The 27,956-nt window shown below is 34.8% G+C and overlaps 1 protein-coding gene across 1 annotated transcript in view; it reads right to left on the bottom strand.

Moving 5' to 3' along the window:
* Ccdc146 (coiled-coil domain containing 146) overlaps positions 1 to 27,956 on the bottom strand; it is a 134,651-nt gene that overhangs the window by 53,675 nt on the left and 53,020 nt on the right. The gene's annotated exons all lie outside the window — the stretch shown is intronic.

The following is a 27,956-nucleotide window of genomic DNA, read 5'->3' as shown; positions in this document are numbered from 1 at the left end:
ATGTCACTTTCTCTTTAGAAAAAAAAATTAATAAGCTAAGACAACAATTTAAAGCCTTTGAAAATTGACCTAAGGGTTTTCGAGAAATGGGAAGCATTTATTCAGTGAGAGACTGGCATTTGAACCATGAACTGCTCCATTACCCCTAGAGCTCTATGTTGCCCAAGAACTATTTCAGGCAGGTTTGATAGTCAGTGAAGTGCCCACCTCCCCACTTTTCTATTGCTCAAGATCTACTCTAGGTGGGCAGGATAGCCCTAGAAAACAGTAGTACTCATCCACCCACTCTTGGTTTAGTATGCTGGAAAAGTTTTACCAGGTGGGTAGCTGCAGCTGCTTGGTAGTACCTATTCCCACTCCCAAATGTCCTGTTCTACAGGAAGAATTCTGGGCAGGGCAAACAAGAAAGTTCCTGCTCAGTAACAGAGAAGGCTGGAGGCTGGGCAAGTTGTGAATATTAGCAGCTCTGCAGCCCTGCCTTTGGTTTTATTAGGAACATAGTTTACAATATCCATGGACCAGAGCATTATCAAAAATAATAGATATAACAAGAGGTAAAAGAGGAAGCTAATATCTTTGTGATGTCAGTAAAGGCAGACCAGCAGAAATATAACAGAGAACTCAAGGCAAGAGATGGTCAAAAAAGCCCTACTAAAATTCACTCAATAATGGTGAACTAAGAAGCTATGGAAAAGCCAGAGGCATGACCAGAGAGGTTTTTCTACTCTACCAGTCCCTGTGTTAAAGTGAGGCAGATAGGTACACTCCCTGAACTTTCAGGGTGGTCCCCAAGCCACATGGAAAAGGATGAAAACCTTACAGGCTCAGGGAACTTAAGCACAACCCTTGACCAATCAGTATCTAGCCACTAGGCTATAGTAATCCAGCAGCAGTTCCCAGAAAGTCAAGCTTAAAAATAACAAGGAAAAAACATTTGAGCAGGAATATCAGAGGCTGCATACTAGGGAAGAAACACAATTTACAGAATTAGTTTGGCCAAATGACTGAACAAGTGAACATATGAACAGTAACAAAAGCAAAATGTCAATACAACAAAGCCAGGAGGATCAGAATCCGGAACTGTTACAATATATTGTAAAAAATTTACAATTTTTGATAAAAATTTATAAGAAATGCAAAGAAACAAAGTATGATCTCCTACACAGAAAAAATATAAAGAAACAGAAATTGCCTTGGGAGGATATGGATGTCAGATTTAACAGAGATTTCAAAGAACTTATTATAAATAATGTTTGAAGAATGAAAGCAGTATGATGACAATTTATCAATAGAGAATATCAATAAACAGTATTTTTTTAAATGTTTAAATTGAAATTCTTCAATAGAAAATTATAATAATTGAAAATTTCACTGGAGGAACTCAACAATAAATTTGAGCAGGCAAAAGGATTAGTGAACTTGAAAGCAGATCAGTAGAGGTTATATCACTTGAAAAAAAAGAAAAGAAAAAATATGAAAACCCATGAGCAGATCCTTCCAGAAGTCAAGGACACCATAAGGTCCACCAGTTATGTAGAAAGGAAGAACTGTTGAGAAAGAGGACAGAAGATACTTGAATAAAAACTTTTCAAATGATGAAAAACATTAATCTATATATCTAAGAACTCAACGAATTCCAAATAGGGATATAACTCAATGAATATCTGAATAGGATAAAAAAGAGGATATTTACACCCAGACCCATCACAGTGATACTCTTGAAAGTACAGATTAAAATCTTGAAATCAAGAAAAACAAAAGTGAACAGGAAACAATAGCCCCCCAAAACAAAACAAAACAAAACAGGAATTAAAAAAAACAGTTTATTATTTACAAGGAAATCAGTTTAAGAATAATAGGTAACTTTTCATCCAAAACAATGGAGGGTGGAAAGCAGATCGATAACATACTCAGAATGAAAGATAAAAACAAGAATTGTCAACCAAGAATCTATACATCAAAAGTATTCTCAAAAGCAAAGAGGAAATAAAGACATTCTAAGACAAACCCCAGTGGAGAGAATCATTGCTGACAGATTTGCCTTGTAAGAAATATTAAAGCAAGTTCTTTAGGCTGAAAGTAAGTCACATCAGATAATACATTAAATCTACATGAAAAAGAGTGTATCCAAGCAAATTTCAAATACATGCTTACACAAAAACTTGGAATCACTTAAAATAATAAAAAAGGAAACAAGCTAAAAGCCCATCAATTTATGAAGGGACAAATGAAATGTTGTATATCCACACAAAAGAACATTATTCTGCCATAAAAGGGAATGGAGTCTTGATACCTGCTACAATGTGACTGAATCTTGAAATCATTATATGTTAATGAAAAGAGGTCATTCACAAAAGGCCACATATAGTACAAAGCCTATCATACAGTATCTATGTACAAATGTCTATACAGAATAAGCAAATCTATAGAGACAGAAGTAGATTTAATGGCTGCCCATAGACATAGTGACTATGGAGAATGGAGTGACTTAATGGGTGTAGGATATATTTATTTATTTAAATTGGGGGGGGGGTACCAGGGATTGAAGTCAGGGGCACTTGACCACTTAGCCATATCCCCAGCCCTATTTTATATTTTATTTAGAGACAGGGTCTCACTGAGTTGCTTAGCACCTTGCTTTTGCTGAGGCTGGCTTTGAACTCACAATCATCCCAGCCTGCCAAGCTGCTGGGATTAAGGTATGTGCCACCTCTCTTGGCAGATTTATTTTTGAGTAATGGAAATATTCTAAAATTAGAACATGGTGATTGTATATATTAAAGACTATTGAAAACAAGAGTGAATTTTGTGGTATGGACATTATAACTCAGAAAAACAAACTTTTAAATGTAAATTGTTAGAAATTAAGATTTTCAGTGTAAAAGTTATACAATTGTAAAATCAAAAAAAAAAAATAGTGAAAACACTGTAAAGTTAAAACTGAACTGCAAATACTAGTATGAACTCATAATCCCAAACCAAACCAAACCAGATAAGCTTTGTTCATTAAAATGGTCTAAAAACAATGCCACATTAGCAACAATGAACAGTCCCTAATACCCCCACTGTGGCCTTTAATATGATTGTGGTCTTTTATACCTCCATTAAAACAAACCAGCAAGTGTCAGAGAAATGATTGAATTTAGGCCTGACACAGGGAAGATACAAAGTGAAGCTGACACATCTGGGCCAGAAAGCAAGTACTGTGTATATAGTATGATCTTCTACATATGAGTATGTGAACATACAGAGATCCAGAGGATAAGAGCTAAGTTGTTAAAATGGTGCTTTCTGGGTGCTAAGTATGTATTTCTTTCATGTTTTTATTTTTGTTTGTTTATATTTCCTAATAGTTTGGCAACACAATAGGTATTGCTGTCAATAATGCTTATTAAAATATGCTTGAAAATGATTGCTTTACACAATAGGGAATAGAGCAGAATTTGGGGCGGGAAGGTTCTGGAATCTGATACAAATGACAGATACAACTAGATTATAGCTCTGACTTAGGGACTGCTCAGCTTTATTTCCTATAAATGGGGTCCCAGCTTTAAATTAAAGGTCTGAAATGTAATGGCAGGTGGGCCAGCAAGGCATGTTAGCATGTTTTATGACCATAACAAAGCAGAATATCTACACGTTTCCTTTTCTGTTTGGTGTCCCCATCATTCCACTGGCCTTTGATGTCTCAAAGGCCAAGAAAGCTGATGGGGCAAAACATCTTATTTGTTTTTGCAATTTCTGCCCAAATCAGAGATGTCACAGATGTTTAGAAATAAGACTAATAAACTGTTATTTGGGCATCCTCTAATAAACACAAACATTTTAAAGAGAAAATGGTAAAAACCAAACTATGAAGAGTGAATTTTCCTCCTTAAAAAATATTAAAAAATCATAATCTGGTTCTTCAGAAAGTAACTTTTTTTTTGTCAAGTTACCAATTGTCCGAAAGCAGGTCTGCCCCTGGTTAGAAATTCCAGATTTGGTGCTAATAGATGGAAATGTTTCACTCATACACAGTGAGGACATGGAAAAAAAATGGCTGTATGTTCATGCTGCATGATCTAAGTTAGGCAACCAAATTTGTCATGTTTTAAAAATGCAGAATCTAAGGAATACAGCATAAAGGCCAATCTTAAATGGTCAAAGAGTATACACAACAAAAGGTTAGATATAAAGTCAAAAGTTCATAAATACGATTTCACAATAGATGCTTGTGTTACTGAACTGCCTTTTTGGTAACTGTGACTCGGAGGAAACATTTACACTAGAGCTGAAAGTTTAACAAGAGTTCATGATTCATGGATGACATGGAATAATATGGAAAAAATTTCAAAAAGGGAAATTCTAGGACATTCCAAGGAAAGGGACAGCTCAGTAAGAGCTTTTTTTTATCAAGTGAGCTTATCTACAAGGGGATCATATGAGGAAATAATTAGGTGTTCATGTGGGCCTGGACAGGGGAGCTGACCCTGTCAAAGGTGGCTGTGGTTGTTATCCTGTCTCTTTTGGCTTCTTTGACATTATCTACTGGTTTGATCTCATTTATATATAACAACCTTGAAAGCACAAATCCTTACTACCTTCATTTCCCTCTCACTCTTCACCTCCTTCCTTTTACTGCTAGAAATAAACAACACAGCCATTTGAAATGGCTTCCAAACACAATTGGGCTCTCACCACTCCTTTGACATTTTCTTTAGTTGTATATCAAATTTTGTTTTCTCACTCACCTAACTCATTCACCAGAAAAACCTGGGCCACCTGAACTCATCCCCAATATCAACAGACCTATTTAACAGCACCACCTTCCAGTAACTTCTTTCCCCACATCTCAAAAATTAAGTATTTCTTTTTTATTGGTTATGGCCAACCCATCCACTTGCTCTCACATACTCTCCTACCCCTTTCTAAGATGGCAAATCATCCATTGTAGTTTTTCTCCTCTATAATCTCCACTTTTCCCTTTTTGCTGGCTCAGAGCAGTCAAGTTCATGACAAGTGGACTTTGGTTTGAATTCTAGCTCTGCTACTTTTAAACTACATAATATTGAATAATATTTAACCAGTCCATGCCTCAGTTTATTCAGTTGTAAAGGAGATAAAAATAGTTCCTATTTCATAAGACAATAGTGAACAAATAAATATATGCATAGTAGGTATATAATATCTTAGAACACATATACGGGATTAGTCATTATCAGCTTTTTATTATTATCCTCAACCTATAAATTTGCTCATATCTTTTTTATATTTATTTTTTGGGTATAGTTGGACATAATACCTTTATTTATTTATTTATTTTTATGTGGTGCTGAGGATCAAACCCAGGACCTTGCATGTGCTAGACAAGCGCTCTACCGCTAAGCCCAACCCCAGACCAAATTTGCTCATCTTTCTCATTTAAAAAACATGAGCCAGTGGTGGTGGTACACATCTGTAATCTCAGATACCTGGAAGGCTGAGGCAGGAGGATCATATTTTAGGCCAATGTGGGGAACTTAATGAGATCCCATCTCAAAATAAAAATAAGAGCTAAGATTTTTAGTTCTGTGGTAGTTTGCTTAGCATGTGCAAGGCCCTGAGTTCAATCCCCAGTACTGGAAAAAATAACAATAATCAAAATAAAATATACCCTGGAAATTATGCTCCCATCTAATTACCCCTTTTCTGTCTCATTTTCAGTCAGTTCTCACACAGGTAACTTGGTAAGAGTTTGATCCTTTCAAGGTTTGCTTTTAACATTTGTTTAAGAGGTCCAGAACAATCTTTTGTGTAGCAATACTTTGATCCTCCTGCTGAATGCACACTCTTACTGAATTCCCCCACATGCTAGGAGGTTTCTATTTGGGTTGGTAGGAACATGACCTATTGCTGGCCCTGTGTGAGTTCCATTTTCTGGAAGTTCTTCCCCCAGCCTGAGCAGTATCCCTACATGCATGCCTTGATCAATATTCAGGAAGCCCTCTATAAATATCTGGAGCTATTTATGGAGCTCTTTCTTCTTAACTGTGTCATTTAGTCAACTTGGCCTGTCTGAACTCTAAACTCTGTCTTCTGAAATCATCAACAAGACCACCTGCCTCTGTTTCCCTCTGTATACTATAACCCAGAAAATCTGGGAAGTAAGATAGTCAATTATGGGTTTCCCTTCATTATTTCCCTCCTCTCCAGGCATCATTGTGCTGTGTGGTCTGTGGTTAAAATTCTGAAAAGGAATATTTAATATAATTTGATCCTTTTTTTTTAGTTAAGGTAGGAGGTAAATATGGTTTCTATTATTCCATATTGGTTGCAAATGGAGGTCCTGTACCTTTTAATTATTAAATTCAAATGATATTTCTCTGTCCTTATCTTACTTAAACATTTTGTGATATTTATTACTATTGACTTGCTACATTTAATTATTTCTGGAAGCCCCCCTTCTTTGGTTTCTGACATACATTACCAGTCTTTCCTTATTCTTATTTCCTGACCCTCCCTTTAAAGGTTGTGTTCTCAAGGATTTGGCCCTCATTCCGTTTCTCTTTTTAAATAACTTACCTTCCCTAGGATCCCTTACTTAGTCTCACAGTCTAAACTATCACCTACATCCAGATGATTTCCAAACAGAAGGGTTTGTAGGATAAATGTCATAGAACAAGCCCTATCGGACTTTATTTGGGCAGAGGCCATGTAAGACATGAAATGCCTTCTAGGCCCAGTGCTGGTGAACATTTGTTAGAGGGAAATTTGTATTACGGGGCATTTCATCTATAGATTCTGTTGAATTACATATTGTCAGATAGTTTCATAGAATGAATAATCCATAATGTGCCGTGCACATATCCTTATCATTTCTTGTTGAGACTTTGGCAGTAGTCAACTTCCCAGGCTTTAGGTCTTATCCTTCTTGAGTCTGTCCTATGTGCTACCAACAGACTACTCTATCCAAACCCAATTCTCATCTTGCTTAAAACTTTTCAAAGATCTCATTCCTTCAAGATGGAGCCTAGATTCCTTACATGGTCTACAAAAGGTCTTCCTTACCCAGCAGCTGTCCCACCCTCCCTAGTCTCCCATGACCATTTCAGCTCTGTAATACCAACTGCAGATCCTATGGAGGTTAGAATAATGCTAACGCAAAGATGTCCATGCCTAATCCCTAAAACCTGTGGATATGTTACTTTATAGGGAAAAAAGGTTTCTGCAGATGTAATTAAGAGTGTGGACCTTGAGAAGTGAGATATTATGGACTATCTGGAAGGGTCCAATCTAATTAAATAAGTCATTAGAAGCAAAAATTTTTCTTGGTTGGGTTTGAGAGATGAAAATGAAGGAGGAAAGACTTGAGATGAAGGAAGTCCTTGACCCACCATTGTTGGCTTTGAATGTAGATGAAAGTCATCATAAGCCAAGAAATATAAGTGGTCTCTGGAGGCTGAAAAGGTAAAGAACTGGAAGTTCCCCTAGAACCTCCATTAAAGAATGCAGCTCTGGTCACACATCAATGGTAGACATCTGTCCAATGTTGGACACCTACAAAGTCATGAGATGATAAAATTGGTTATAAGCTACTCAGTTTGTTACAGAAGCAATAGAAAGTCAATATAGTCTGTAAATGATATCATGTCTTTGCAATTATATGCCTTCACCTGCAATTTGTCTCTTGTCTACTCAGAGCATTCAACCTTCTTTTAAAGTATCTCATGGTCGCCATATGTGGTTCCTTCAAGTGAAACCACCAGAGAAAATTAAATTCTTCTTTCTGTTTTTGTATTTTGAGTACATCTATTATTGTATACACTGTGCATTATTATCAACATTTTTAAATATGTCTATGGCCCTTCATGCTTGATAGGAACCTTGCTGTATTTATCTTTGAGGTCTAGTACTCAGCTTGTAAATTCTCAATAATTTTCTTTAAACTGTTGTTCATTTAAACTTATAATTAGGGATATATTTGGAAGAACACATTTTTATTCAGTCATTTCAATTCTAAGTAATCTGTCACTCTATGTAAATGTAAAAGAGGAATAAAGCAAAGTATTTTGGCTACAACATGGGCTTAGAAGAGCAGAGAATTGCTGTATAACTGGCTGCCTTGCCCACAGCTTCTCCTCTCCTTTCTGTGTGGTTGGCAAGGTTCACAGGATGCACAGAGAGATCTGGGACTGTTCTTTCACCACAGCTGTCTGGTTCCTTCTTTGGTGGCCCGCCACAGGAATGTGAGAGGAAGACCAGAGGAGGCAAACAGGACCTCCCAAGAGTTAAGGTAACAAATTTAATGGACATTGTGGATGAACAATGCAGGTGCCTAGCTATATGGGTAACTTCAAAGTTGAGTTACAATAATTTAAAATGTACAAATAACTAAAAGCATGCTGATGTACATACATGTCCATAAGTGTCATTCCTGTTAAAACATATTTGTCCTTTTGAAACTGCAATTATTTGGATTTTTAACAATATTTTAACCCTTATTTAACAGATCTCTACCTTCAAAGATCCTGGCTTATTTTTGACAGGAAGTGAGCCAGACTTAAATCCAGATACCTCCTTAAGAACTTCAAAGGGTGTACCAGGGAAGTTCTTAAGCAAAGAACCTAACATGACCAAAGCCATGAAAAGCATTCACATGAGGGTCAGAACAAAACTGGGGTCAGGAAACACAGCCAGGTTAAAACAAGTGGAAGGACTAAAGTCACAATAGAGGAATGAGAAGAGTTGGGGTGGAGGTTGGAATTTGCATGAGGCCCAGAAATTCTGTTGATGTGACTCTAACCCATCAGCTTTTAGTTCTTCCACGCACATGTCAAGGAGCTGAGTGGGTTTAGGCAGTGAGAAACCTAAAATAGAACTTGGGCCATCTCTCAGGCAAAGGTTGCAAATGTATGAAGAAGATGTGCACAGCAGTCATTTGTTTATTTCACTTTGTAAAGTGATGAAAGTCACTGCTCTGACTGTCCTGAGAGGCTATCACTGTAAACATTAGTGAATCCAGAGGACAGCACATTGGGGCTCTCAATGTGCCCCAGTTCTAGGTTGTGACAAATTCATGTAGGGGACATAGGGTGCTCTTCACTTTCAGGTTTTGAAGATGCTTCTACCCATAGTGATCCTGCCAGTATTTATCAATAACAATTTATTAGCATGGAGGTGACTTGGAGTGCCTTCTACTTCCCTTCCTAGCAGGCAGCCTGTGATGGATAATGATGCCTTTTGTTGCTACATAGATGTGATCTTTAAAAAAGAACAAAAACTGAAAGTTGCAACTTCAACTTCTGCATTGATACCATAAAATGGAACTTGAGAACAGAAATGGAAGTGTTTGATTTCCACTCACGCTAATTCTTTGCTAAGGAGGCTTTAAATCCTGGCAGCATATTTGGATCAGCCATTGACTTTTTGTTAAATCTATTCCCAAGTATTTTTCTTTCTGAACCTATTGTAAGTAAAAATTTTCTTCAATTTCATATTTTAGATAATTTATTGCTTGTGTATAGAAGCCAATTTATTCACTAAAACTACTACTTAACACATAAATAGAGACTTCACATCAGAACCCTGGTATAAGCTTTTTCGTGGTTTCTGCAAATGTCTGGAGCAGAATATCTTTCACTTTCTTGTTTTCTTGATGTATCCTGGAGCTTCTAGAACACTAACACTAAGGTACTAAAAAACTATTTAATGATTGAGGCCCCTATATCTCAAACATTCCTCTATGAGAACACTCATTCCACTGTATTAAATGCTCATGTCTGTCCACCAGGGACAAAGCTCTCTGAAGGCAGGGATTGTTCTATGGTCCCAAGAACCTTGCAGGGTACACAGCACACAGAGAGTGCTCAGCACATGTCTGAAGAATCTATTGGTATGCAGCAGGATGTGTGGTGGTGCTATGAAGGGCCACCCACTTCACTGAAGGAGATCTCTCTGTGTGGCTTTCTTTCCATATGCACATGTGAATTGGGCCAAATTGATCATTGAGGGCATCATGGAAGAATATTAAAAAATTAGTCACAGAAGCAACATCAACAGCCTGAAAGGTGTGTATCTGTGTCTGTGTGTGAGCAAAGGGAAAATGACATTAACTGATTATACACTTCCCAAACATAGAGTGGAATGAACAAGCATCAGATATTTTCTCCTGAAAGCTTGCTTTCCAGGGATAGCCCTTAACTCAACATAATATACCTGTCCCAGGATACATAACTAAGCCCATAGTTACTTGATACAAATAACTTCAGTAGATAGGTAGGCCAAACTTAAGAATCAGAAAGATGCTGGGTGCAGCTGAGGCAGGGGAATCTCGAGTTCAAAGCCAGCCTCAGCAACTTCATGAGTTGATAAGCAAATGAGTGAGACCCTGTCTATAAATAAAATAATAAAATAAAATAAAAAAGGGCTGGGGATGAGGCTCAGCGGTTAAGTCCCCTGAGTTCAATCCCCAGTACCAAAAAAAAAAAAAAAAAATCAGAAAGATTAAAAAATTCCTTAGTAAAGCAGAAAATCCAACGCCTGAAATGTTTGAGTACCAACGAACACTTCTTATGGAGCAAGGTAACAGAATTTTAAAATAACTCATTGGGCATTATAAAGTGTTGCATTTAAACCTGTGGTTACTCAGAATCTTTTAGTTTATATACTAATATAAACCAGTTGGCTGTCTTAAAAATTTCTTTTAATACTGCAATTTACAGAAAATAGTTATTACCCACGGCAATTACATAACGGATTATCCTGTAATTTTCTCAGAAAAGGGTGGGATGTCCAGAAATTAGTAATTTTCCAAGAAATTTGTTTTTTTTTATGGTATTTAGAGACATGGATAGTTCTTTAGCTTATCTTAATTTCTGAAAAAGCAGGAAAACCATATAATATAATTTTAACTTTTTTACTTGATGCCAACTTTCATACTCAAGCAAAGTAGAAAAAAAAATTTTTTAAACAGATTTAAGAAACACATCTCCAAGCACAGCTGTTTCTAGTTCACAAAGTTGACTATTACAAAATATTTTAATGTGTTTTCTGGCATACACAAATAGCTTCATTTCATGGAAATGCCACATTTCCAGTTATTTCTGATAGGTTATAACTGTTTAAGGATATAAAACCATTTCTAAAGATCTATTTTTAAACATTTTTAACCTTTATTTGTTTGTTTGTTTGTTTTTATGTGGTGTTGAGGATCAAACCCAGTGCCTCATACTGCTAGGCAAGTGCTCTACCACTGAGCTACAACCCCAGCCCTCTACAGATTTCTATGTCTTTTAAAGATGCAAATGCTAAGATACACCTTGATCCATGTCACAATAGTATATTTTTCACCAGAGATCACAAATTAGCAGCAAACAACTCAGCCAATGTTTTGAGTATGCACTGTTTTTTTTAAATTAGAAAATTCATTAGCAACATTTAAAAATTCATAGCTTCAATTTAAAAATTATTACATTTGAGGACACTAGGTTTGTATTCCAACGTTGTAATCATCAATTGGTATTTAATACAGATTGACTTTCACAGGTACCGAAAGAGCCTGCTTCATTTTGCTCTACTCATACAATGTATGCAATCATATATTAAGATTTAAGTCTCATCTATGTTATTTTATGGACTGTAGAGGCATTTGAAATTAGGACCGTGTTAGCTAGTTAGCTAGAAAAATACCATTCAACTGATTAAACAATAGCTCCATTTCTAAAACTCCAGTGTAAGCTTTTTAGAATGTATTATCCCTTGGGCTAGTATGTTCTCCCTTGCTTATCTCTGCACCTATGTGAGCTTAAGGCTGTATGACTGCATCATCTGAAATTTTGAATTTAATGCTTTAAAGCTTCAGGGATTTCATTGCTGTTTTTCCATAATTTTATTCAAAGAATTATAAACATAGTCTGATGCTTCAATATTTAATAATTATTTATATTGAACTATTGTGATGCTTAGATATATTGACATGTATTTTCAACTCAATAAAAACATACCATGGAACAACAACAACAAAAAGCTACCAGAGATTAGAAAGACACTATGAGAAAAGGTGTGGGTCAAGCTAAATTTTGCTGGAGCTGAAAAACAGGAAACATTCAGTTGACATAGAGGACTTTGCCTTCTCTACAAACATCCTTGCAGCCTTCAATCTCTTTGGTGTTGTACTGTATAAACTGACAGAGAGGTAAACTATAATTTTTGAGAGAAGTGCAGATAAATTCTGAATAACTACACTCAGAAGTTATTATTTTAGAAGATCTTCAAACCAAAAAGGAAGTGAAAAACCAGTCATGTAGTCAAATGAGAAAATCATTTCCAGGCAAGCCAAGCATCAGCAAACTAGGGATCCTCAGAGGGTAGTTATGAGGATGAAAATAACTTATTCAAAAACTTTACAAGTTCTGACTTCTGGTAAGATGGAAGACAGAGCATTTTATTCAGGTAGGGGCCATGTCCATCTTTTTCACCATTGTATCGCCAAGGTTCAGCCCATGTGGAACTCATAATTACTTGAATAACTAAAAGATAAAACTACACATGAGTACCTAGGAAATAATAGTCATTCAATAAATATTTACTAAATGAATGAAAAATTCAAGAAACGAATGATTCAACAAATATTTATCATATAAATGCATAAAAAGTATACATTAATAATTCTGAATAATTCACCTCTTATATTTCATTAAATAAAATGTTAAGTGCTACTTTTCTTTATTGAGAGATTGCTATGCGTCACGTATTATTTTAGGTGCTTTACGTGTTGTCCCATTTAATCCTCACATCAACCCTGTGAAATAGGCATTATAATCCAAAACTTATAGAAATAAAACAAAATTTAAGATGGTTTAGGATGAGCAAGGTCACAAAACTGGCCTGAGGCTTTGCAGGGATTTGACCACAATTCTATTCTGCACTTCTTTCAATTTTAAGTGAGTTAGAGAAACTCAGAAATGAGTTTTTAAGATTTTACTGATGGCATGGAGACAGTGTTAAAGACATTTAGAGAACTTTAGGCAGTTCAGTTTGACAGGCATAAGAGACCATGTGAGGATAGATGATATTCATACAAGGACAGTATGTCAAATTAATATTGGATATTAAGGGTAGGGGGAAAAAGATGTGTTAGCTAGTAATAGTATGAAACCAAGAGATCCTAGTCAAAATTAATTTTTTTAAAAAAAGAGAAGGTATTTTATAATATTATAAGTATAAAAATAACAATTATAAGAAAAGCACAAACCTTCCTAAATTCCAGGAGCTATCTATGAGTAAAGAAAGTTCTTCATGATCTAAAAAGGATAAACCTTTAGAGTTGTATAGGGGAGAGAGGGAACAGGGCAGAGGAGCTAGAGATAGAAGTTAGAATTCTTTGAAAATATTTTATTTATAAACATACTTTATTTTAATCTAGAACACTATAATACTGAATAAAATTAAAGAGCAAATACTAAAATTTGGAAACAAAAAAAAAATAAAACATAACTGTGTATCAAGTTGGTACATCACTGCACAGAGAGGAACCATTCCAATTTTACTATAAATCTTAAATAGGTTATATTCTTAGGCCTAAAACTGTTTTCTATGATCACATTGTTGTTGGTGACATTATTCTGAAAAAGTTATGTGTCCACTACGGAATAAATGAATGAGTAATTATGTTAGTGTCATTGAAAACCAGGATTTTGATGTGTACAAAGGAGACACAGCTATAATATTAAAAAGGTTAAGTAAATTTCTGTATCACCAACTTCTAATTGACAATTTCATAAGGTATTTTATCTTTTAAAGAATTATTTCCCAGTTCTGTTCATTAAAAAAGTATAGATATAATGAGCACTCTAGCAATAATGAGTACCTCTAGTCCTCAGATTCTAGTCTCCAAGTATCATTTTCCACTAAAAGAAATAAGGCTCTTTAGGATAAGTGATTGGTTCCAGGTCTGGAGATCTGGAGGTCTGGGGCATGGAAACAAATGAGTGTTGATCCTCTTGCCATACCAGAAAGCAAAACAGCTAGCAAAGGCTACCAAAATCATGCAAAAATGGGTCAGTTTGACTGTCAAAAGATAATAACTTCAAATGGCTGGAATACATATGTTTAAATAAATGAGTTCACAATATATAAGCAGGTTGGGGGGGACCCATTTTCCTCTAGAGGAGATTAATCAATTAAGAATTTTGAAAACAAGAAAATCAAGGGAATGAATCAAACATTTAATATGACTTTCCTGCAAGAACTCTGTCCCTGGACAATCAAATAGTTGACAGGACAAGAAGGGTTCTAATTAATAAATGAAAAAGAAATCATAGCATTAAAATATTGTTATTTGTACTCCCTAATAAATTAATGAATCTAGACAAGGATCATCAATGGTGGGAGACATCACCAAAGGGGAGATGACTAGCTTTTTGATGAAAGTTCATGGTATCTACCTTAAAAGCATACTTGCAAAAAAAAAAAAAATAGTAAGAAATTTAAATGTGACCTGGATCAAGACCCTATGACATAAGCATGGATGAAGAAAATGTGGTTTATATACACAACAGAATATTATTCACCCTATAAAAGGCAAAAATCCTGTCATTTACAACATGTATGAGCCTGTATGACATTAAGTGAAATAAGCTAGACACAGAAAGTTAAAACTACATGATCTCACTCATATGGAAAATAAAATGGTTTATCCCATAGAAGTAGAGAATAGAATAGTGGTTACCAAAGCCTGGAGTGGTTGGGGGCAGGGATCGAAGAGCTGTTAGTAAAATGATAGAAAATTTCAGTTAGATAGGAGGAATAAGTTTAAGAGCACCATTGAATTGGGGACTAGAATCTGAGGACTAGAGGTCCTCACTATTGCTAGAGTGCTCATTAAATTTATACCTTTTTAATGAACAGAACTGGGAAATAATTCTTTAAAAGACAAAATACCTTATGAAATTGCCAATCAGAAGTGGGTGATATAGCAAATTTACTTAGCCTTTTTAATATTATAGCTGTGTCTCTTTTGTACACATCAAAATCCTGGTTTTCAATGACACTAATACAAATTACTCATTCACTTTATTCAGTATTGGATACACAAATTTTTCAGAATATTGCCACCACCAACAACGTGATTATAGAAAACAGTTTTAGGCCTGAGGGTATAACCAATTATGAGATTATGAGAGTTATTATGACAAGGTGACTACAGTTAACAATACACTGTATTATTGAAAAAACGTGGAGAGCGGATATAACCTATTCTCACCACAAGACTGTGTAAGGTAATACATATGTTAATTAACCAGACTTATTCACTCCACCATGTTTTTATATTTCAAATCAATGTGCTAAACATGGTTAATATATATAATTTTATGTTAATATAAGAAATAAAATGAAAAAATAAAGGAAAACATAGGTAGTTATGTATCTGATTGTAATATTAGAAAGAAAATATAAGGAAAATATTAATACAAAATGCAATATCTAAGGATGTCTACAAATCAATACTACAATCAAAAGTCAAACTTGACAAAAACAGGCAAACACTTGAAATACAAAGTATCAATAATATAGATGTATAAAAAATGTTTTACAAATAAAAAAACACAATAGAAGAAATGTCATGACAATGTAAGTCACTAAAAATACATCCAAATGTTTAATAATTATTACCTAATCTCACTAATAATCCAGGAAGTTAAAATGAAAGCAATTATTTACTTTTGGCATATACTTTTGGAAGAGTTTTATAATGATGGTAATATTCTTTTACTGAATGCATGAGAAAATGAACACAAACACTTTGGGTGAGGATTTAAATATTTAAGCATTTTTTTTCTTTTTTTAAAGTAGACTATGTGGCAATAAGTTTTAAAATGGATGCCTTAAGTGGATATTTGCTTTTAGTTCATGAATTTCACTTCCAGAATTTTATGTTAAGGAAATAATCTATAACTGCTCAGTAAAATGTGTGTGTATTGTGTATGAATATATGCCTATGTTTATATACATAGTTTTGCATATCTATATAAAAACAAGAGGTGCTGTAGCATTGATTATGGCAATGAAAATTTGAAAATATAATTATCCTCTAATAAGGACTGGTGAAATAAAATATAATGTTATTTTTACTATGCACCTGCTAAATATGATCAGTTTAAGTGTCATGAAAAAACACGAGTTATAAAAGAATATTCAACTAACAGTACCAGGATGTGGAGCTGCTAAAAATATTGGAAATACAATGTGAAAGTTCTCTTAAAGTAAAAGAAACACAAACCCTCTAATGAAGCAATTCCATTCCTTGGTAAATACCCCACCAAGAGGCATGCACATTTATACCAGGAGATGTGTACAGGAATGTTCAAGTAGTATTATTTACAATAAATGAAAATTGGAAGCACTCTCAATATCCATTGGAAATATAATGGATATAGGGACATAACCACACAATAGAAAAATACACACAATAATGATGACCCTCACAAAAACAATTAAAGTGAAAAAATCCAGACACAAAAGCATGTATTCCATGTGATTCTATTTACATCAAGTTTAAAGAAAAACAAAGGTATGTTGCTTAGGAGTTCATACTTAGGTGGTAAAACTGAGAAAACAAGAAAACAATGGACATAAAAATTACTTCAGGGTGAGTAATTTTGGGGCATTTTTGGGAGCTGAGACTAACACTGTTTAGTCTTCAACCTGATTGGTGGTTGCTTAAGTACTGATCTGAACCATATTTTATATTTTGGATATTTTAATATATGTATATACCTCACAATTAAAAGATTAAAAACTAGGGCTGCAGTTGTAGCCCATCAATAGAGCACTTAACTAGCAGGTGTGAGATACTGGGTTCCATCCTGGAACCACATTAAAAAAATAATAATAAAGGCATTGAGTCCATATACAACTAAACAAAAATATTTAAAAAGATGAAGAACTATTAAAAGGTGGTCTAATTTTTATGAAACTACACAGACATGCATGAATGAATGTGTTTATATACAAAATTGGACACATATGTAAATATATATATATAAATAGATGTGATATCTATATAAATATATTCATATATAATTTATACTCATAAATGTTGAGAAAAAATATTCTAAGAAGCTAAAGGTAGTGTCACATTCAACAGCAACAAAGACCAAACAGCTCAATTCAAAATGACTAAGGAACAGAATAAGACATCTTTTCAAAGACATGTACGTGACCAACAAGCATGTGAAAAAGTTCAACATTGTTAATCAAGGAAATGCAAATAAAAAGCACACTGAAATGACACTTTACACTCATCAGGATGGATATTTTACATATACATAAAAGAAAAAACCTAGTCTTGGCAAGGATGTGGAAAAATTGGAACCCTTTTGCATTACCTTGGTAAGACTATAAAATGGTGCATCTGTGGAAATTATAAGATGTTTCTTCAAAAATTTAAACATGGAATTATTATCTGATCTAGCAATTCTACTTCTGAGTATACACAGGACACAAAAGAATCAAAAGTAGGAATTTGAACAAATATTTGTACACCAAGATTCCTAGCAGCATTGCTCATGATAGCCCAAAATGGAACCAACCCAAGTGTCAGGAGCGCTGCCTATGGGATTTCCTCTCACACTCCAGTGACCCCACCCTCAGGGTACAGCAGACATCACAGCCCATCCCACCCCACCTAACCCTGCTGAGGAGGGAAGCTGAGAAGTTTTTGAATTCCAGTGGAAACAATTCTTTAACTTTCTATGGAGAACTCCTTTTCTTCTTCTTTTTTCTGTTTAATTGTGAAGTGAATGGTTCATGAACATATTTGTGGTTCATGAACATATTTGTCTCTTTTTTTTCTCATTTCTAGCATTATTTGAAGGCACTTATTTTTTATGGCTTAGTCTTTTGAGGGCAAGAATTTTTTTATGTAATTTTAAAAAATTTTATATGAGACAGCAAAATGCATTGCAATTCTTATTACATATATAGAGCACAATTTTTCATATCTCTGGTTGTATACACAGTATATTCACAAAAATTCGTGTCTTCATACATGTACTTTGGATAGTAAAGATCATCACATTCCACTATCATTAATTACCCCATGCCCCCTCCTTTCCCCTCCAACCCCTCTGCCCTATCTAGAGTTCGTCTATTCCTCCCATGCTCCCTCTCCCTATCCTACTCCTTAGAGGGCGAGGATGTTTGATTAGTAAATTTCAGTTTTGTATTCTTTTATTATATATATAATACATATACATAATATAGTCATATAAATTATATATTCTAACTTATCTGTTTCCCTTGGTTCTCTTTTTTTCCTATTAACAGCAAAATTCTATTTCTCTCTTTCATGCTTTCAATTTTTACTTCTATATTCTCTCCTCTTCCTTCATAATCATCACATCCTACATCTCATCTGTTTCCTCCCTGTTCACCATTCAAAATTGTAAACCCTTTTGTAAACTTATGATTTTTACTGAGGGCAATAACTATTCACATCAGTTCTGTTTATTGTTACAATAAACATTGTAGCTGACATGGTAGGAAATACTTGGTTTAATGCTATTTATTGTTTGCATTTATGGTTGTTATTATTTGTCTCCCCCTAAAATGTGAGGTACTGGTAACCTTCAGGGACACTATAAGTCCACAGGGTGAAATTCCTACTGCCTTAGTTCAAACTGTTAAGTGGGTAGACACAAAAACATGGGAACAAGGAAACACACTGCCCCAAACTGCACACAAACAAGGGAACAAACTGTCCCAAACAAACCAAAATACTTTAATTACAGAATTCATAAACAATACAGTGGAAGAAATGTCAGAGATGTATTTAGAAAATTCATAAATAGATATGTGAGGTAAAGGACAACGTAAAGAGTAAAATCAGAGAGAAAATACAGAAAGGGAAAGATCAGTTGAATAAAGATATAGAGATTCGTGGGGGGGGGGGACAACACAAAACAGAAATCCTTGAAATGAAGAAATCAATCAATCAAATTAAAAATTCAATGGAAAGCATCAATAGCAGACTTCTAGATTAGAACACTTGGAAGATAGAGTTTCAGGCAATAGAGGCAAAACATATAATTTTGAAAATAAAGTTGACCATGGAGAAAAGATGTTAAGAGACAATGAACAGAACTTCCAAGAAACATGGGATAATAGGAAAAGAGTAAATATTCAATGTATCAGGATAGATGATGGCTTGGAGATACAAACCAAAGTAATGTACAAATTTTTCAATAACATAATTTTGAAAATTTCCCAAATATTAAGAATGAAATGGAAAATTAAATACAGGAGGCTTACAGGTCCCCAAACATACAAAATTACAACAGACCCATGCCAAGGCACATTATTATAAATATGCCTATTATATAGAATAAGGATAGAATTTTAAAGGCTGCTAGAGAAATATCACAGGTCAATTTAGAAGTAATCCAATCCAGATCTCAGCTGATTTCTCAGCCCAGGAATTTGTGGAATAATATATACTCAGCTCTGAAAGAAAAAAGATACAAGCTAAGAATAATATACCCAGCAAAATTAAGCTTCAGAATTGACAAGGAAATAAAAACCTTCCATGATAAACAAAAGTTAAAAGAATTCACAAGTAGAAAACCTAAACTACAAAATATACTCAGTAAGATATTTCATGAAGAAGAAATAAAAAATAAAAGTAAACACCAGCAAAGGGGGGAAGCAATATCAGAAGAATAGTCAATCAAAGGAGAAACTAATTCAAATTAAATGCCAGAAATAAATCAAAATGAAGGGAATAAAAATCATATCTCAACAGTAACATTGAACCTAAATGGCCTAAACTTATCAATCAAAAGGCATAGACTGGCAGATTGGTTTAAAAATAAGACCCAACGATATGCTGTCTCCAGGAGACTCATCTCATAGGCAAAAGCATCCACAGACTGAAGGTGAAAGTGGGGGGGGGCATATAATTTACAGGGATCTTGTAAACAAGCAGGGGTTTCTATCCTCATATCAGATAAGGTGGACTCCAAGCCAAAGTTAATCAGAAGGAACAAAGATGGAGACAAAGGTACCAAAACACATGTTGGAGAAAAGATATCCTTTTTAAGAAGTAGTGCTGGGAAAAGAACTAAACAGACACTTCCCAAAATAATAGGTAGAAATGACCAATAAATGTATGAAAAAATGTTTAACATCTCTAATAATAGGGAAACACAAGTCAAAACCACATTGAGACTTCCTCTCACTCCCATCAGAAAGGCAATTATCAAGAATTCAAATAATAAATGATGGAGAGGTTATAAGAAAAAAAGGTGCGCTCAAATTTTTGGCAGTACTGCAAATTAGTGTAACCATTCTAGAAAGTAGTATAATGATTTCTCAAAAAACAAACAAACAAACAAAAAACTAGGACTGAAACCACCATGTGACCCGTTATTCCACTTCTTGGTATATATCCAAAAGATCTAAAATCAGCAAACTATAGGGATGCACAACATTGATGTTTATAGCAGTATAATTCACAATAGCCATGGACCTGACTTAGGTGCCCTTCAAAAGATGGATGGTTAAAGAAAATGAGGTATATGTACACAATGAAGTATAAGTCATAAAGAATAATGACATTATGGCATTTGCTGGTACATGGATGGAACTGGAGACTATCATTCTAACTGAAATAAGCCAGACCCAGAAAGTCAAAGGTTGAATGTTTTCTCTGAAATATGGAAGCCAGTCCAAAATAAAGAGAAAAAAGAAAAAAGAGGGGACAGAATTCCACCCAAAATAGAAGATCAGTCAGTGGAGTAGAGGAAGAGGATTGAGGGGGAGGAGAGGGAAGAGAAACAGCAAGGGTAAGGGAAGAATAGTTCAATGAACTTTCTTTCCTTACTTTCCTATGTACATAAATGACTATACCACAGTGAAGCTCACCATTATTTAAATCCACAAGGCATTAATTTTAAGAAACTATAAGCAAATAGAAGAAAAATTGATAGAGTAGAGGGAAGGAAACACGGGGACGGAAAGAGGAAGTACTGGGGATTGAATGACAGCAAATTATATTCCATGCTTTTATAATTATGTCACAATGAATCCTAATGTTATATATAATTAAAAAGAACTAATAAAAATTCAAAAAAATGATAAAAGTTTAAGGTGACAGATATGTTAATTACCCAAGTTGATCATTCCCTCATATACACATGAATCTAAATATCACATTGTGTCTCAACTATGAACAATTTGAGTCAATAAACAAAATAAAACATAATATTTTAAAAATGTGATATATATAATCAATGGAATACTACTCAGCCTTTAAAAAGTAATGAAATTCTGATCATAAAACAACATAAATGAAACTTTAAGACACGATGTTAAGTAAAACAATCCAGACACAAATGGATAAATACTGTATGATTCCATTCATATGAGGTGCCCAGAATAGTCAAATCCATAAGACAAAGAACAGTTGCTTTGGGGAGGCAGAAGAGGATGTTACTGTTTCACAGATAGGGAGTTTGAGATAAGGGTAATGAAGAGCTCTGGAGATGCATGGTGTAGGTTGTTCAATAAGGTGAATGTGCTTAATGCTACTATCTGTGGTTAAAATGGGAAATTTTATGTTATGTATGTTTTACCACAATCAAAAAAGCAGTGGGATTATGGCTATCATACCCATGTCTATAATTTTTAATCTCTTTTATGACTGGAAAGTATTTAAATTATAATTTGAAAAGTTAAAAAATTGTTTTTTGTCATATGCCTTGAACAACGCAGCTCTGAGAAGGATGGGCACAAAATGTTTTTTAAAAAATATTATTCTAAGAATTTATCCTCTAAGACAACACACATAAATAAAAAAAAAAAAACCAGAAAGACAAATGGGAAAAAATTTTTAGAAGCAACTTAGTACAACATTTGCAAACTGAGTTATATTCATGTACAACAAGGCAAGTGAATAGCACATTTGAGGACCCCAATTGTTTTGAAGGACATGGAGAAACTGTATTGCATTGGAATATCCCAGAAAAATTATACAAAGAATTTTAATGTGGGTAAACCCTATTTCTGTAACATATTTTCAATATTAAAAAGATGAATCCAGAACAGACAATCTGGAGATTGGGAGACCTAAGCCTCAGTCAGGATTGGATACATTAGTTAGCTTCTTCAAAACATGTTTCTTTATCTGTAAACTGAAGGGGCTGATGTTGATAAGGTGTACCATCACTTCCTGAGGTTTTAGGGCGCTGCAAAAAATGAACTTGAAATAGCTGTGTAAACATTAAAGTTGCTTAGCAAATTCTCTAAAAGCTATTTTTTCTATTTTATATTGATTCAAATTCCACCTGACAATATTATTTTGCAGTTTTAAAATATGAAAAACTCAAGAAATGACAATGAACTGCTATGATAGCAAGCAGTTCCCCAGCAGAATTCTCTTACACATTTTGAAATTGTGTATTTTGGTTAAAAATCACAGTTTGTAAAATTAAGCTATTTGGAACTCAGATGTCCTACAACTTTATTTAACTTTGTCAATGGGCATTATAACAATAGAAGCCAAAGCAACTATTATCAAGACAGGTCACTGTCAGAATGGTAGAAAAGGCATTTGTCTTTGACACCCTAATGCTCTGATTCTCATTATATCCTCTAAACCCTATTCTCTTCCAAACCACTCCTAAAAAAATTAGCTTTACATAGAAACATAATATCATTAAACAAAATACGGTACAGTTTCCCCCCAATTCAGTTTCTGTCCCTTTCCCTCCCTCTTGCTTTGCTGTTTATCATCTTTACCTCATCACCTTCATCTCTGTGGGTTCTACATCATTCCACACACTATATTTCTGTCTTCTATGTCTTGGTGGGAATTGGAGAGACAATTTAGAGAAGATGGGCCACATAATAAGCAGCAGATGTTTGCTATTTGTGGAGCAGTAAGGAAGAGCAACTTCAACTTGGCTTGGATTCTTCCAGTCAAGCCAGACAAAGGAGAAAAGCAACATCTTCTCTCTCCTTACCTCACTGCTTCCCACTGCAGAAGCAAAGATTTAAAAAATGGGAGGAAAAAAACAAACAACTTGGGAAAACAGCAAATATAAAAATCCAGAAAGTTTTAATGTATTTACCACCTATGCTTTTATATTCCCAATGCTGTAGGCTGTTATCTTTATTTCACACATTCTGCAGAATCTTTAATTTATTGAATAAACACTAGACTCAAATTTTAGCTCTAGAGAAGCTAAACATGCCATTGTAGGGGACAAGGTTTGCTTTTAAAAATCCCTTTCATTCTGAACAGTTATTTTTCTACTTTGCAAATGGAGATTTTGGAGGAGTGGTAGTTGTTGAGATGGGTTAAGAGAAAAGAGAGAAGCTTAATAAAGAGGAGACTCAGGAAGCTTTCTCTCTGTTCAGGCAGCATAAATGCACCATGTTGGGAGTTATTTATAGATGGCCACCCTTGTGGTCTGATTTGGAAAAAGTTATTCTAAAAGTGGCTGTTTCAGGGTTACTAGGGGAGGACAATGCCATGGCATAGTAGAAGGCAGTTGAGGGGTTTGGGAAAGTTGTGTTTACAGAACCATACTCAAAGGCTGAACAGCTTTTACCCAAGATTGGCTTGGCTTGAAACTCATTGCTCTGTAACTTCAAGCTCCATGAAGTGAGAGATGTGTGTTTGTTTTTTTCCATCCTTGTTAACCCCAGGGATTCTAGAGAGCCTGATTCAATATATGTAAAATAATTGTTGAATGGAAAAATAGCTAAAAAGAAGTACATCTTGGGCTGGGGTTATAGCTCAGTGGTTGAGCACTTGTCTCGCATGCGTGAGACACTGGGTTCGATCCTCAGCACCACATAAAAATAAATAAATAAAACAAATACAGTGTGTCCATCTACAACAGAAAAAAATGAAAAAAAAAAGTACGTCTTCATGATTTTCTCTTGGAGTTAGTGATTTAAGGACAGACTGTATTTGTGTTTACATCTTGATGATCTGCTCTGCTATTATATGACTTCTAATTAATAACATTCAGTGTCATAAAATGTACCAGTTGCAAAGGACCTTATAGATCTCTAATCTGACTTTCTCATATGACAAAACCACGGCCTGCTTCCCTAAGCCCTTGTTCAACAGTAAGAGTTAGTCAGTGTTTCTTCACTGAGAACTCAGGTTCAATGACTACCAATCTAAAGCCCTTTTTACTCTGTTGTATTTTGTTTTTGTTTTTTTTTTGTTTGTTTTGTTTTGTTTTGTGTTTTTTTTTTTGAGAGAGAGAGAGAATATTTTAATATTTATTTTTATATTTTTTGGCAGACACAACATCTTTATTTGTATGTGGTGCTGAGGATAAGCCACAGATAAGCGAGGCGAGCGCGCTACCACTTGAGCCACATCTCCAGCCCAATATCTTGGTATTTTTTTTGAGTGGTCACAATAATAAGTGGAATTATATTCTAAATCTATATTTACATTCAACTGGTATAATTTGTCTATTTTGAAATCTTTCTGGTGAAACAACTGTTGCAGTTGAACTTTGCAACAGTTGTCAAAACACATGTGATATTCATATATGTAAACATCAAAAAAATTCTGTGTTAAGTCCACAAGCAGAGGAAGCTGTAACAGATAATCGGAACTAGTTTAAAACAAAGGTCAGTTTTATATTTGTTGATAATGATCATGAGTGTTTTCTTTTACTTTGAAAAATTTTCACTGCAAATAACAGGAAATGACTCAAAGCATAGATAATATCAAACTAGAAGCAGAATAAGAAATAAACTAAAGATGCCACACTGCAGAATGATAAATACTTTAAATCATGTTTTAAAAAATTCCTTAGAGGATGTGAGGGCGATCTGGCTGCGACATCTGTCACCCCATTGATCGCCAGGGTTGATTCGGCTGATCTGGCTGGCTAGGCGGGTGTCCCCTTCCTCCCTCACCGCTCCATGTGAGTCCCTCCCGAAGCTGCGCGCTCGGTCGAAGAGGACGACCTTCCCCGATAGAGGAGGACCGTTCTTCGGTCAAGGGTATACGAGTAGCTGCGCTCCCCTGCTAGAACCTCCAAACAAGCTCTCAAAAAATTCCTTAGAAGACCTTGAATGAGGGACTATCATTCTGTTTCAAAGCTTGACCATTAAAAACTACATATATTTCATTTTATAAAATTTCCTAATTACTGGCACAGTGGAGATGGCCTTTAATTTGATAAAAGTGTCACATGCTGACATATATATTTTAAAAGATAAACTTAGAACTCTTAAAAACTAGTTTAAAAGAGTGTAAGGATAGGCATTTAAAAGACACATTTTGCATAAAATTTGTTTTGGCAGCATAGAATTTTTAATTTTCCATAATTATTTTTTAGGAGCACGTGAATGAACTGAAATTTTTTCTTTTTCCTTTTGTGTGTGTGTGTGTGTGTGTGTGTGTGTGTGTGTGTTACCAGAGATTGAATCCAGGGTCTCATGCATGCTAGGCAAGCACTCTGCCACTGAGCTACAACCCAAATTCCACAAACATTATGGAACATATATATACATGCTATAGCCTATATAAATTCATGTTTATATGTTATTATAGAATGCCAAATATAGGCAAAACAAACAAAACCCTAAGGAACACAAGCGTTAAAACAATAAAATCAAATAACCATTTTAGTTTGGAATAAATGTATAGACATTTTGGAATAATTTAAAGCCATGAATTTTATAACAATATACAGTCAATCCTCGATATTCTCTCTATGGGTTGCTAAAATCAGAATTTCGTTTAAAGTTCCTTTCATGAAATTTATAAGGAAAAGACCCCTAAGGAATATTAAATATTTTTTTTTACTACTGACTTTTAAAATCAAGTAATTTTAAAAAGTGAATGTTTTAGTTTTCTTATCAGAAAAGCACATATGCCCTAAAAAATAATTAAGCGCTTCAGAATTTAATAACAGAAACTATAAATGTTAAGTTTATAAGCTTAATATCAATGAAAGAATCTCAATACTATAAATAATTTCCATTAAATTTACTTATACTTTTGGTACAAATAGAAACATTTCTTTTAAAAAACACTATACTAGGGAAAATGAAAATTTAATTTAGGATATTATTCAGATACAGAAAGTGCAAATCCTCTCTCAAATGTATCTTGTATAGAAAAATAACTCTGAATATGTTATGAATATAGGCTGATGAAAGTAATTTTCATATTTGTTTTTATTAAAGCAAATCTTACTACTTTGAAAGTTCATCATGGCCAGAGAATGGTGGTGCACTCTTGTAATCTCAGCATTCTGGGAGGCTGAGGCAGGAGGATCCAAGCCAGCCTCAGCAACTTAGTGAGCCCTTTTCTCAAAATAAAAAATAAAAAGGGCTGGGGATGTGACTCAGTGGTTAAGCACCCCTGGGTTCAATCCCTGGTACAAAAAAAAAAAAAAGTTCACCATGTAATACTGTTAAATAATTTGTTTAGAAGGAAAAACACTTCTGTAAGTGAGCAAAATGTGTCAATGCTACAGGTTGGGGCAGATTTGGGGTAGAAGGGAAGATTCTGACACTGCCATGAGCAATCAGTAGTCAACACCAGGAATCAGGGTGGACTGGGTGAGAGAATCCAGAAAACTTTCCAGCAAGAGGGAGCAGGCAGAAAGTCAATGACAGAGGGGAGAGAATTCCATAGGAGTTGAGGACAAGGATGTGAACTCTTTAGTTTTTTATTTTCTGATGGCCTCCTCCATGAAACTCTCTCTCCTATCTTTCTGACACTGCATTCTCCTGGTTTGTGCCTTATTTCTCCAATAATCCTTTTGCACCTGTAGTTTCAAATTGACATCCACAGCTATGCTGTGCTGATTTTCATATCTCAACATTTGTTTGCTAGATATTTCTAGTTGATAGTTTGTCGATACTTAAAATTCAACCTATTGAAAGCAAAGCACTTAAAATTGAGAATCCTGAGGATCATGTATCAGTGTCAGTGAAATAAATATAGCAGTTTTCTACTTTCATTTGGGAAATTTTCTGTGGATCCTAAAGGGACAAGAGCCAGTTCACAAAGGATACCCAGACTTTTTAGATGGTAAAATGAGACATAAGGTGTGTAGAACATGCTTGACAAATGTTTGGAAAGAATGTTACATTTATACATTTATACATTGTCTTTTTCCTTAAGCACTGAAAGTTTGTGTAAGTCATTCTTGTATGAGCAAAGCATATATAAATTCCTCCTTTACCATACTGGAACAGATGTGCAGTAAAGTTAACTATCTGTGTATCCAGAAGAAGTGATTCAGGGTTTAAATACCCAGTCTCCTGTGTATTCAGTAGTAAGTATATCGTGAAAGCAGAAAAGGAGTCTGGCACATTTCTAGAACATGAACAGATGAAGGGAGTGTATAGAAGAGTCATAAGAAGTCAGGTTAAAGAAACATGAGATAGATTTACAATGTGCCTTAACTGATACAAAAGAATTTGGAATTTTTTCTATACTGGTAGTGTTGAAATCATTTTAAAATCCATAAAATATTTTTTTGAAAAATAAGAAATCTGGGCTGGGGTTGTGGCTCAGTGGTACAGCACTTGCCTAGCACCTGTGAGGCACTGGATTTGATCCTCAGCCCCACATAAAAACAAATAAAATAAAGGTATTGTTTTCATCAAATCTACAACTAAAAAGAAGAAGAACAAGGAGGAGTTGCAGGGGGGGAGAAGAGGAGGAAATCTTATGAGACACTAATGTGCAAAACTATTTGGGTATAAGTATTTAAAAGGAGGTGGTTTCTGAAATTGAAGCCAGTTCCCCTTCTTGCCCCTTAGCCTCTGAACAGAAGAGTTTGAAAACTACTGCTGTGAGTGCTGACATGTTGTGGACAAGGTGACATGTTATATGGCCTAGAGAGCAGGTGGAACCAACCATAGAGGCAGACAACAAAGGCCTATCAGCCAGGGCTGCCTGTGGAAAAGAAGTTAGAAGACACATGTAAAGAGAGACAGGA

The sequence above is a fragment of the Callospermophilus lateralis genome, chromosome 1 (genome assembly GCF_048772815.1).
Source record: "Callospermophilus lateralis isolate mCalLat2 chromosome 1, mCalLat2.hap1, whole genome shotgun sequence".
Taxonomy (NCBI): domain Eukaryota; kingdom Metazoa; phylum Chordata; class Mammalia; order Rodentia; family Sciuridae; genus Callospermophilus; species Callospermophilus lateralis.
Note: the sequence above shows the minus strand (reverse complement) of the source record. Positions and strands in the feature narration are given on the sequence as shown.